Consider the following 13,262-nt stretch of genomic DNA (forward strand, 5'->3'; position numbering starts at 1 on the left):
TCACCAGCACGGCGGGTGAAATGTTTTCAAATACAGAGATCACCTTTATTGGTGTGTCTCCAATATTGGAAATGCATTCACTCTTGGGCTAAAGCCTCTCCAACCACTTTCACACAGCAAATCTCTTTTGCCTGTGTAATTTTTTCCGAACATGCGGCTCTAAAATCCAATTAAGAATCACTCTCGGTGGTGGTCCTATTTGGCTTTGATTGCCGTGTCTTTCCCTAAGGGTCCCAACTGTGGGGCCCGCCTAATGAAGTTAAAGAATAGAACTGACAAGAAATAACAAAAACACTAAATGACTATATGAAGCCAAGTTGGCTTTTTATATCTAATTTCAAAAGGGAATTGGGCTTCAGGTTCACACACACATAAAGTTAAGACTGCACAACAAAAAGGGACGGGGGCTGCGGGGACTTGAACTCAAGTCTCCTTAAGGTGGCTTTTCCACTCCTGGTTCCAATCCCTTCCAAATTCTGACAGGGAACCAGTGATTACATTTACTTAGGCTTACTTCAGCCTGGGAGAGGACAAAAGGAAGAACTGGGAGGAGGTCAGAATCCTGGTCTGGCCAGTATTTCCATTTCAATGAGGGGTGGGGGTGTAGCACTGAGTGGGAACAGTTTGTTTTAGACGCTGCTAGCAACTGGGATTCTTTCTGGAGTCTGCTCACTTGCATTATTACATTCCTGACTGCACTTACTGCTGGAGGCTCTACCTTTTCATTAAGTTTTGGGCTTGAGCCTTTTAAAATGAGGAAACAGATACACAAATGCCTCTGAATTAGTTCAAGCACTACTAAACCACACAGGCCCAACCTGAGATTTTCTTCAGGGGTGTTAGTCAGGGAAGGCTGAGAGAAAGCTATTTGGTGTGTAGTTGCAAGCGCTGGATTCCCAAAGCAATTTAATTCTTTTAAAGGAACTGCATTTTTACTTTTGTTTACCTGTTCTTCAGGATCATTGCAAGAGGGCACAGTCACGGTGGGCTGTGTATAGCTTGGCTGGGGGCAGTCTATGGGAGCCAAGACAATTTCTTGGGGAATGACTTTTAAACTCTGCACATGCTCAGAGGCTAAAGTGAATTCTGGCTTCTTGGGCATGGGGGCTGAGGCAGAAATTGGAGGACTACTCATTTCACTGCCTTTGGCGGGGCGGGGTGCTGATTCAATCACTGATTGTTCCTCTAAGGTCTTTAATCTGGCCTCAGTGAGTCTCTGGGATTCCAGGAGATTTTGCATCAGGGTTTTTAAAGTGGCGGTTTCATTATTCTGGTTCTCCAGCAAAGTCTGCATGCTAAGGAATTTATTGTGGAGCTGCTCTTTCTCTATTGTGCAAGCATTTAATTTTTCTTTTAATTCCTCATTCTCTTTATTAAGACCATTTATTTTTAAATTCTGTTCCCTATTTACACTTATGAGCTCCTGAATTTTATTTTGCAGCTCTGCCAGGTTTCTTTCAGAGGTGTCTGGCAAAGTTGGTGCTGGGTTCTGGGTGCGAATCACCCTTTGGAATCTTTCCTTCTCTCTTTTAAGTTCCAAGCTATTTTTAGTTCCCGGAGGTCGAAGGCTAGCCTCAACCTTTGGTTTTCTCCCATGGGCAGTTAAGTGGGGAGAATAATGTGTGACCCCCGGGCATCCCTATTGGAAAAAGGGGTTCCCAGCTGGTGGTGGCTCTCCTCTGTCAGAGGGCTCCTCATGGTCCTTTGGCCGCAGTCTCCAGGAGTCAGCCTGACTTGGGGGAGGGTAGACCTGGTGGTTGTAGGGGTGAGGTGCCCAAGGGGGCGGGGGCGCCGAGGGCAGCGCAGATCTCCAGGGCTCAGAGGGTCCCTGCGGGGAGGAAGGGTAGTGACTGGGGGTGAGCGCAAAGGTTACTCCTGGACGGGAGTCCCTCTGGCTGCGGCCCCAAGTGAAGCTACCGCTTTTCCCACGCAAGATGCCACCTCTAGGCTCCGAGTACGAGCTATGCCCTTGGGGCCGATATTGGGAGTGGGGACCATGGTTGGCATACGTGACTGTGTTGATGGGCTCACTCTCTTTCCTATGGGGGGCCGGGGACTTCACATGGCGGATGGCTCCGGTTTCTCGCAACAGGCCAGCAATGCTCCTGATGCGAGCTTCCAGGTCTCCCCATGAGATGCTCCCGGGTTCGACTCCTGCTAGGGCTAGGCGAGTGGTGCTGTTGAGTCCATCTATAACTGCCCTCCTAAACTCTAAGTCATCGAAGTCAGGCATGTCGCTCAAGTCTAAGTCTACCTCGTCTGCTAGTTCGGCTAGGAGCTGCTTCCTGGCTAAATATGCCTCTGGGTCCTCTCCGGGTTTTTGAGATTCTGCAATATACAGGGCCTTTAAACTCTTGGTGGGCCATAGGAATGCGCACAACTCTTTCATGGCACCATACTGACTGCGAGTGGCTAGTCTCCGGTTAGAAATATATGCGTTAAGAGAGGTGACTATTTCGGGGCTGGCACAATGGCGAGCCAGCTGAGCTACATCGGAGCCACTGGCGGAGGGCTGGGACATGGTCACGTCTGCAAACCATTGTATAGCTGAGTCTCGGTTCAGGGGTCCCATTCGGTCCGCTATGGCTTGGAGCTCATCGGGCCTCCAATTGCGGGTCTCCTTAATGACCCGGTCTGTCTTCCTGCCATCCTCGTCTGTGGTGACAATTTCTTTGGTAGCTATCGGATGGAGGGGCTGTGGAGCTTCCTCGGGCTGGGGCGAAGGAGGTGACCAACTGTCGGTACTACCTTCGGGGAGGGCCAAGAGGGCTGCGGGATGCACGGCGGAGATTACGGCCTGCTGCATCCCCAGGTGCTGTTTTAGGGCCTCTAGCTCCCTCTTACAGGGAAGCTACCTTGGAGTGATTGTGCTCTGCCATGAACTGGGCGGCATGGGTTAGCTTAGCGATTCTTTCCTGTCCCTCGATTACTGCATGCTCAGCCATATCGACACGAGCGGAGGCCGCTTCAGCCTTGTGCTGGGCGTCCTGAAGGGCAGTGGTTAATCCTTGTTTTTCCAATATGAAATTGATGCGTTCAGCGCGCCACTCAACTGCTTTCTCCTCATGGTCTCTCTCCTGTTCGACTAGTTTGGCCCTGAGACTCTGGATTTCTAGGTGCAGGGCGTCCTGTTCTCTCTTTGCTTTTTCCTCTAGCTCCTTCCTTTCTTTGTCTTGGGCCAATCTGAGCCTCTCTATTTCCTGCTCACTATCTTCCTGCGCAATATGTAATTTATTTATCAGGGACACGCTGTCCTGTAAGGCAGTAAAAAGTGCCCAAGCTCCGTATCTGTCCTTCTTGCTCGACTTGGGTTTCTCTTTCTCACAAAAATCTTGGAAGGCACTTCTAACTATCTGGAGTGGGTCGGGTCCCTTGAAGGAACCTGCTTCCCAAGGGCAATCTCCCTTTTTGACTAGCCACTTCTCCAGGCGGGGCACGGTGGGGTTTGCCCGGTACATTTTTCTTTTTCTTTTTAGTTTAAGGCTGATCTCGGGGGAGGTTAAAGAGTGGATCAGCGACACCAGGGGTGGGGTGATTAAAGCTGCTCAAGGGTTTTAACAACTTCTTCCTCTCTATGTTCCTTTTGGGAGGTTTATCCTTCCCTCGGGTCCTCAAGGGTTTTTACCAGGGGGTTTTAAGGTCCTACTTTTAGGGTTAAAGGGTATTTCAGGGTCCTACACTCGGCTCTTCTCCACCGGGGGAGAAGGAAAATTCCTATTCCCGTTTTAAGCTTACCTACAAGCCACGGGACCAGGAAAAGTTTACTGGCTCAGAAGGTGCTCTCAAGCTCTCTAAGCACAAGAACAAAAACGCTCAGTGCTTCCAAGCCTCTGCTCAGAAGCCAAAGCTCAGGGGTCTCCCAAGCCTATACTTGGAAACCAAAAGGTGTCCCCAAGCCTCTGCTCAGGAACTGCTACTAAAGGGGTCTCCCAAGCCTCTGCTCAGGCAACCAGAAATGCTCCCAAGCCTCTGCTCAGAAGCTACAACTGCTCTCAAGCTCTCTGCCCAAGAACTAAACTCAAAGTGTCCCCAGGCCTCGTGCTCAGAGACAAACGGTTAAACTGTCTCCAAGCCAAGACCAAAAGACTAAATGCGCTCAAGGACTGCCTCTGCAAGTCCCCAAGCAAAAGTGCCCAGGAGTAAAACTACGGTACTCCTAAGCAGAAAAAGCGCTCAAGAGTTCAAACAACTCCCAAGCAGGGTGCGCCCACGAGTCTGACTTACAACTCGCAAGCGGAAAGGTGCCTAAGAGTCTAACATAAAACTCTCAAGCACGGTGCGGCCGGCTGCCGCGGGGCTTCAGGAACCTGGCTTTAGATTCCCAAAGCTAACTAACCAAACAGACTATCGATCCCTTCACGTTTCCTCCGGAGTGGGGATTGAAGCCTAAGTGCTGGCAGGAACGGGGTTTGGACGGACTTAGGAGAGACGGGGGAGGGCGGAAGAGAATTTTATATGTGCTGCTTCAGGAAGTATATAAATCTATAGAGCCTACTTCTGGGATCCCACCCACATAGACGCGTTTAGGCGGCCCGGAAGGTGGCCAGGAACTTCACCAGTTCAGAGGTCCTCACCCACAGTACACCGGTTATAACGGCTGGAGGGCCTCGCGGTGCACCACAAAAGGCAAGTAGTCCAAAGCTGGCTGAAGGAGGAAATGGGGGAAAAGCCAACCCACAAGATAGAAATGCTCACTAGAGCCACACACACTCACACTTTTAATTCCCTGAGCTAAATTGCACTCTTTACACTGAGGTCTGGAAAATTTTCCTCTAAGTCAGTTCGCTGAAAACACGCGTGTCGACTCACGTGTATTCACACGAACTGGGTTATGCCCGCATTCTCCACCAGTAAACTGTTACCAGAACTGCTCTTTATTATAATGGGGAATTAGCTGTAGCAGTCTGTAACTATTAATATTAAGCGAGGATCATAACCTATGTATACGGAGGTTCCGATCCCAGACACTCTAGTGAAAAAGAGGCAGACAAGGAGTAAGGTCCAAACACGTGTATTGAGTGTAGCGTAAGCCTAGCTTGCACAATCATATAAGGAACATACAAGGTCTAAGAAATATAGAGTAGGAAATACAGAGACGTTCGCATTAGCGGGTTCCCAACGATGATAAGGGAAATACTCACAATCCTGGAGCGAAGCAGAGACACAGCAGCGAGGGTGGCCCAATGCCAGCACTGGAACCACAGACGGACAGCAAGGAGGTCTGGATAGGGAATGGCCGAGGCACCGAGTGGTCTGAGAGACCAGCTTAAATACCCCAAAACGTACCCTGGGGCTGGTGCTGTACTTGGTGGTTCTCACAGATTAAAACAAAGGGTCTAATGGGTCACTGAATGGCTTGGATGGGCCACTTTGGTAATCAGATTGTGATAAGTGACACCTCAGGAAGAGGGGACAAAAGAGGAAGGGGGAAATCCAAGTGGGCTGAAAGGATGTTCCAGCGGACAGGGCTTGTCCTGATATCATCAGCTTCTGGAATGCGGAGGTTTCTTTGAGATGCATTCTCTAAGTGCTTGGGATGGTCGGCACTTAGTTCCTTCTCCGGGGCGGCTCCTAAGATATGCAGAGCGGGGCGAGGGGCTCTCGCTGCGGACGTGGTGTGCCCGCTTCGCCGAAATGGCTTCTCAAAGCAGTCTTCTTCCCAGGGTCTTCTGGCTGCCTGAGAACATGGATGCCGGCTGGGCATAGCTGGGGCTGGATAGCAGGCTGCCCGGTAGCGAGGGCAAGCTCGGGGACCGGCCCGCGGGAGGCTCCAGGCGGGAACTGACCAGGGAGCACCTAGCCAGGCTCGCTGGAGGTTTCCCCGGCTGGCGCCCGGCTGCTAGCAGCGGCTTGGGCCCATGTGAGGCAGGCTTCCATGGAGGCAGGGGAGCAACACTTTAAAAACACAGTCCAAAGCAGGGAACAGGCACGGTCCGTGGCAGATGGCAATGCAGGCACGGGGCACACTTGTAGCAAAGTCCAAACGCACACTGGGAAGTCCGGATATAGGTCAGGGCAGGGCTGCCCAGAAAAAGAGTCCTTTGTGCAGTTATCCAAACATGGAGTCAGGGAACTACACAGTCTATTGTAGCAGCAAGGTAATTAACACTCAGGCAGGAAACTGACACGTGTATCAGAACACACACGTGCAAAGCAATCTTTGTGCAGCAGTGAAACAGTAATGCAGGAAACTTTAACACAGTTCATAGCAGGCTTTAAAGCAGGGGAGGGGGCCTACTTGGCAACAATTTCCCACTTCCCTTTGGCTGGGGTCAAAGACCACGGGTATCAGAGGTCAAGGTCCTGTCGGATCACAGGTGCCCACCTCAGGAAAATTGTCTGCACAATCACCCTCACCAACCCCCAGCGGCCATTATTTTTCATAGCCAAGAACCTTAAACGATTAAGAGTTGTGCAATCACTCAGTTAAATAATCATGCACATAAGAGTTTCCCGGGTAAGAAGGTAGTGACCGCTGCACGCCATTGTGCACTTCATTGCCAAAATCCAAGGTGGGCTGAGTAGCAATTTTTGCACAGCCATCGAACCACCACCACAGAGTATATTGTAAGCATATTCCACCCAAAGATTGCTAGGTTGGAAAGACGCCAGTGGACTCACGTAAAATGGGAACCACAGAGGTGTTTTGGCCCAGGTTAGGGTGCATGGACACATCACTGGGAAAACATGAGCACGCAAGATGTGTCCGCATGCAGCTGCACTTTCGCGGAAGCGCTAAAACAGTGTGAAATATGTGAATATGTGAAAAAAAACATTAATGTAGCATTGCAATTGTGCAATACTTTTGTGAATTTTTTTTTTAAAAAAGGGGTCCACAAGAGGCACACAAAGTCTTGCGTGACCCCTTGCACTTGGTGGGAAATCACCACCAAAAGGCTAGAAGAAGGGGGGGCAGAAGTGGGAAGGCCCAAGCACAGGAGGCGCCATAAAGCGTTACTGTATGTTCTCACGCTGGTGAAAAATGCGCAAAAAGTGGAACAACAAGTGGGATAAGGGCTGTACAATGATCACGGGTATGCATGGGTATTTACTGTTGTTGTTTCGACATGAGGCGCTATCATGGCGATATGGTGGAATTTTGGGGAGGCAGTGTGAAAAGGGCCATGTTGTTTGCATAGTAGCGAAAACTGGACTGTCTGCTGGAAGCTACTTTGAGGGGTTACAAACTGACCTTCCCAAAGTCCAATGCCCACCACATTTTCAGGGGACATAGTCTTCACTGTCCTCTGAAGACCCCCCAAATTTCAGAGAGTTTGGACCCTGGGAAAGACATATTCCATGGGTCTCCCCTTTCCGTGTCATTTTCTCTTCACAGTGGCAAAAACTGGACTGTCTGCTGGAAGCTACTTTGAGGGGTCACCAACTGACCTTCTCAATGTCCAATGCCCACCAAATGTGCAGGGGACATAGTCCTCACTGAAGACCCCCCAAGTTTCAGAGAGATTTCACTCTGGGCAAAGCATGATTCATGGGTCTCCCCCTTTCATGTCATTTTCTCTTCACAGCGGCAAAAAAACTAGACTGTTTGCTGGAAGCTACTTTGAGAGGTTACAAACTGACCTTCCCAATGCCCAATACCCACCTAATTTGCAGGGGACATAGTCTTCACTGTCCTCTGAAGACCCCCCAAGTTTGAGAAATATTGCACCCATGGAAAGGCATGATCCATGGGTGCATGTCATGTTCTGTCATTTTCTGTTTACAGTGGCAAAAACTGGACTTTCTGCTGGAAGCCACTCTTATTTATTTATTTACTTAAATTTATAGTCTGCCCTCCCCAACCAAGTGGGCTCAGGGTGGATCACAACAATTTAAAAACACATTACAAAGTTCACCAGCAGTAGCTATTAAAAATATAAATAATACATATAATTCATTTAAAACATATATTAGCACCATGTAAATACAGCTATAAAAAATAAAAACATAGCAGCACGTTATACATTCACCTATCACTGTCTATAGAGCAAATTACAGCGATCATATAAAGGTGTGAGATGACTTTGGGCAGGAGGGCACAGAATCTCACCCCCCCACTAGGGGGGAGGGGCACTGCCCAGCATCACCCCTATACCTGGTGGAACAGCTCCGTCTTGCAGGCCCAGCGAAATTATAACAAGTCCTGCCGGGCCCTGGTCTCGCAAGACAGAGCTTTCCACCAGGTTGGGGCCAGGGCCGAAAATGCCCTGGCCCTGGTCGATGCTAGGCAGGCCTCCCTAGGGCCAGGGATCTTTAACAGATGTTTGTTGCTCGAGTGAAGAGTCCTCTGAGGCTCATATGGGGAGAGGCGGTCCCACAGGTACGATGGTCCCAGTCCACTTAGGGCTTTATAGGTTAGTACCAAAACCTTGAACCTGATTCGGTACTCCACCGGTAGCCAATGCAGCTGACGCAGTACCGGTGTTATATGTTCCCATATTGGTGTTCTGGTAATAACTCGCGCCACTGCATTCTGCTCCAGTTGTAACTGCTGGATCAGGCTCAAGGGAAGCCCAGCGTAGAGTGCGTTACAGTAGTCCAGTCTAGAGGTGACCATTGCTTGGACAGCTGTAGTCGTTGCGAGGTGACAGATAGGGGGCAAGCTGCCTGGCCTGGTGAAGATAGTAAAAAGAGGACCTGGCAACGGCCAAGACCTGATCATTGTTAAGGAGGAATCAAGAATCACCCCCAGGCTCCTAACAGAGCCAGTGTAAGCACTGCCCCATTGAGCACATGAAGCCGGGGTCCCGAATCCACATTTCCACAACTCAAGAACATGATCTCCTTCTTCGTAGGGCTCAATTTCAGCCGACTTTGTCTCAACCATCCAGCCACAGCTTCAAAAACACGCTCCAGGACATCTGGGGCTGATCTGGGTCAGCCGTCCATCAACAGATAAAGTTGGGTGTCATCTGCATATTGGTGACACCCAAGCCCGAAACTCTGCACCAGCTGGCTGAGGGGGTGCATATAGATATTGAACAATAACGTGGAGAGTATCACTCCTTGTGGCACACCACATTCTAGTGGTCTACGAGACAATAACCTCTCCCCTAGCGCCACCCTCTGTCCCCGATCGTGGAGAAAGGAGATTAGCCACTGCAGTACTGTCCCCCATATCCCCACATCGGTGAGGTGGTGGGTCAGAAGGTAGACCGTATCGAATGCTGCTGACAGATCCAATAAAATCAGCAGTGCCGATCTGCCCCGATCCAGCTGCCTGCGGAGATCGTCTGTGAGGGCGACCAACAGCATCTCCACCCCATGTCCTGGGCGGAAACCGGACTGGAAGGGGTCTAGGGCCGAGGTCTCCTTCAGAAAATTCTTTGACAGGTTACAAACTGACCTTCCCAATGTCCAATACCCACCAAATTTGCAGGGGACATAGTCCTCACTGTCCTCTGAAAACCCCCACGTTTCAGAGAGATTGGACCCTGGGAAAGCCATGATCCATGTGTCCCCCCTTTTCCTGTCATTTTTTTTTCACAGTGGCAAAAACTGGACTGTCTTCTGGAAGCTACTTTGATGGTTTATAAGCCAGAAGGAAAGCCACAAGGAGTTCAGACAGAGTTCAGACAGTCCATGCCTATGTTGCCAAGGGAAATGACTGAAAGGCACCAGACTGTCTCGCTTTACGAATGACTGACGAACGTCACGAAGAGGGCTTGGAACAAACACATGTTCACTGAGAATGGGGCCTCATGAACAGGTTGTTTGCGAACAGCAGATTGGGCTGTTTGTATTGCTGTTCATGCCCATCTCTACTTCAGAATCTGTATTAGTCTCCAAGCTCAGTACCCATCTTTTCTTCCCTGTGGTCCATTGCATAGACTTTCATGGCCATCACTCCAACTCCTGGACTCTTAGCCACATGGAGCTGGCATCTGGACTCTTAGCCTCCATGGATGTAGAGGCTTTATACACCAATATCCCACATGCAGATGGACTGCAAGCCATAAAGAATATTATCCCGGACAAAACCACAGCACACCTCGCCACTGAACTTTGTCACTTCGTACCCACTCACAATTACTTCGAATTTGGTGACAGCTTATATCTACAGGTTAATGGCACAGCCATGGGCACACGCATGGCACCACAATATGCTAACATATTCATGGCTGACTTGGAGCAACGCTTCCTCCACTGGAACCACTACTATACTTAAGATTCTTGGATGACATCTTCATCATTTGGACCCATGGGAAGGAAGCCCTTGAGAGATTTCATCAGGACTTCAACAACTTTCACCCTACTATCAACCTGAGCCTGGACCACTCTACACAACAGGTACACTTCCTGGACACCACTGTACAACTACATAATGGACGGATAAATACAACTTTATACTGGAAACCCACAGACCGATACTCATATCTACATGCCTCCAGCCACCACCCTAAACATACCACTCGGTCAATTGTCTATAGCCAAGCCTTACGTTACAACCATATCTGCTCCAATGCTCTTGATCGGAACTCTCACTTAAGAGATTTACAACAAGCATTTTGGGGGCTACAGTACCCACCAAATGAAGTGAGGAAACAAATCAACAGGGCCAAACTAGTACCCAGAAACAGCCTGCTCCAGGACAAACCTAAAGGAACTAACAACAGAACACCACTGGTTGTCACCTATAGCTCCCAGCTCAAACCTATCCAACGTATCATCAGTGAGCTACAACCCATCCTGGAAAATAATACCTCTCTCTCAGAAGCCCTGGGTGGAAGACCTTTCCTTGCCTACAGACAGCCCCCCAACCTTAAACAACTTCTCACTTACAATCATGAATTGGCTAGCAGAGTCACCAGCACAGTACCAGGCCCTGCAACAGACCCAGATGCCAGCTCTGCCTTTATATCTACCCAGGGAATACAAATACAGGACCCAATGGCATCAACTACACTGTCTCTGGCTCTTACAGCTGCTCATCCTCCAATCTGATATATGCCCTCATGTGCCAACAATGTCCATCTGCTCTGTACATTGGACAAACCAGCCAACCTCTACGCAAAAGAATAAATGGACACAAATCTGACATTAGAAATGGCAACGTCCAGAAACCAGTGGGAGAACACTTCAATCTACCAGGACATTCCATCAAAGACTTAAAGGTCACTGTAGTTCAACAGAAACCTTTCAAAAACAAAATCCAACGGGAAGCTGCTGAATTGGAATTCATATGTAAATTAGACTCTGTCAAGCTGGGACTGAATAGGGACTATGAATGGTTATCTCATTATCACAGGTAACTGATTTCCTCTACAGAAGCAAACTGATCTCCATATCAGAAGGAGCTGTTTGCATCTACTCCGCCCTCCCCTCTCCTCCTCTATATCTGACCAGTTTCTTTTGGCCCTCCATGCATCTGGCGAAGAGAACTGTGATTCTCGAAAGCTCATGCTACAATAAAATTGGTTAGTCTTAAAGGTGCTACTGGACTCTTTTTGATTTTGCTACAACAGACTAACACGGCTAACTCCTCTGGATCTATGATAATGATTACATTTCACTATTTTTATTTATTTATTTTTAAATCCATGCTGCTATTCCACCCAAATAAAGTCCCCAAGGTGGAAAACATTGTATGATTGAGCAATACAAAACATTTCCTGCACGTAGGAAACTGTCAAAGAGGACTGCTTAGATATTGAACAAGTAAAATATAGATCTTATGCCCTTTCCTAAGTATGGCATGGAAACATAGCGAAGATTGCAGGGAACCTTCTGGGAACTCACTGGCAATTCCCCTCAGGAAGGATTCGAAACAATTGATGAGGTGTTGGACAGAATCTCTGCACTTTGCTGTGGGGAGAAGAGAGGATCCTTTGGTGAATGAGGAGAGCCAGACCTTGAGGAGAATGTGGTAAGATTACCAGCATTCACATGGGACATAAATAGAGCAAGAGGCTCAAAGGTACTGTGAGTGTGGTTGTACAGTTACAAGCTGATTGGTGCTCTTTGTCTCCAGATAGTTTCACATGTTCTTCTGCAGTAGAATAGCAAGATGTAAATTCAGTAGACTTAAAGACCAACAAAATTTCCAGGGCATCTTGTTTGTCTTTATGTAACTACTAGCAATAAAGCCCTTTGTGGTAAAAAATACAGCAGGTTCTAGAAAGGGGAGGGCGGGCAGACAGGCATTACCTCCTCCTCCTCACCTGATCCCAGCCGGGTGAAGGGGGGGCATTGCTTCCTGCTCCGCGTCTGATACTGGCCAGGTAAAGGGGAGTGGGAATTGCCACCTGATCCTATCCTGGGCTTCCTGCCATGGCACACTCTCTGGAGGTGCACCAGGGTAATAGGTGAGTTGTCATTAATACAGCTTGCCTTTCATATAATGTCAGGCTATGGATGACAGGATACAGCAGACAGATCTCTGACCCATTTTCAGTAAGACACAAGTATTTATTTATTTATTTTTATTTTATCGTATTTATATTCTGCCCTCCCCGCAAGCAGGCTCAGGTACTTACTCTTTTATTCAGAAATCAGATCACTTCCATATGCAGGTCCATAGAGCTGCTTAGAAGCAAGGTAGGCATCTAAGCAGCATGAGCAGAAGTTGACAGGGATAACAACATGTGAGAGACACTTCTCTTTTCTAGTTTGCTCTTTTCTCCCCCTTCCAATTATAATCAATACTTTGCCGCTCTTTCTGTGTGAGAACATTTGTGATATCACAATGAGTTGCTAGGAAGAAAGACATATCATAGTCTGAGAGAAAATACAAGGCCATAAACACTGGAAGCCGTTACAGTCCAACAGACACCTGTGAAAGCCTGAGAAAAGAATAGGCATGACACTAGCAAAATGATATTGAGCTATGGCAAGATACACAGTGTTCATCAGAACAGAACCAAAATTGGAATGTATGAGGCTCAGACATGAGATATAATAGGATTTCTAAAACCATTAACATTTTGTTACAGAGATGGCCTCTTTGTAACCTTTCTCATACTAAAAAAGACAATTTGGAGTCCACTTCTTCCTCATGACAATTTCAGCAAGAGGTGGTGCATTTTCCTCAGTGTGAAAAGAAGGCATACATTTTTGTTCTTTCTTCCTGTCTTGGCCCTTTCTCACTCTCTTTCTCTGAACACTGCTCAAAGTCAAAAGTGTAAACTTTTGAAGAGAAACTAATTAGTAGCTTTCACTCCAAAGTGGAACAAAAGTTGAAGGGAATGGTAGAAAGGGTAAGTGCGGGCAATGACATGGGCTGGGCTGGCAAACTTCCTGGTAGCACAAATGCCATTGAAGCC

The sequence above is a fragment of the Eublepharis macularius genome, chromosome 3 (genome assembly GCF_028583425.1).
Source record: "Eublepharis macularius isolate TG4126 chromosome 3, MPM_Emac_v1.0, whole genome shotgun sequence".
Classification (NCBI taxonomy): Eukaryota; Metazoa; Chordata; class Lepidosauria; order Squamata; family Eublepharidae; genus Eublepharis; species Eublepharis macularius.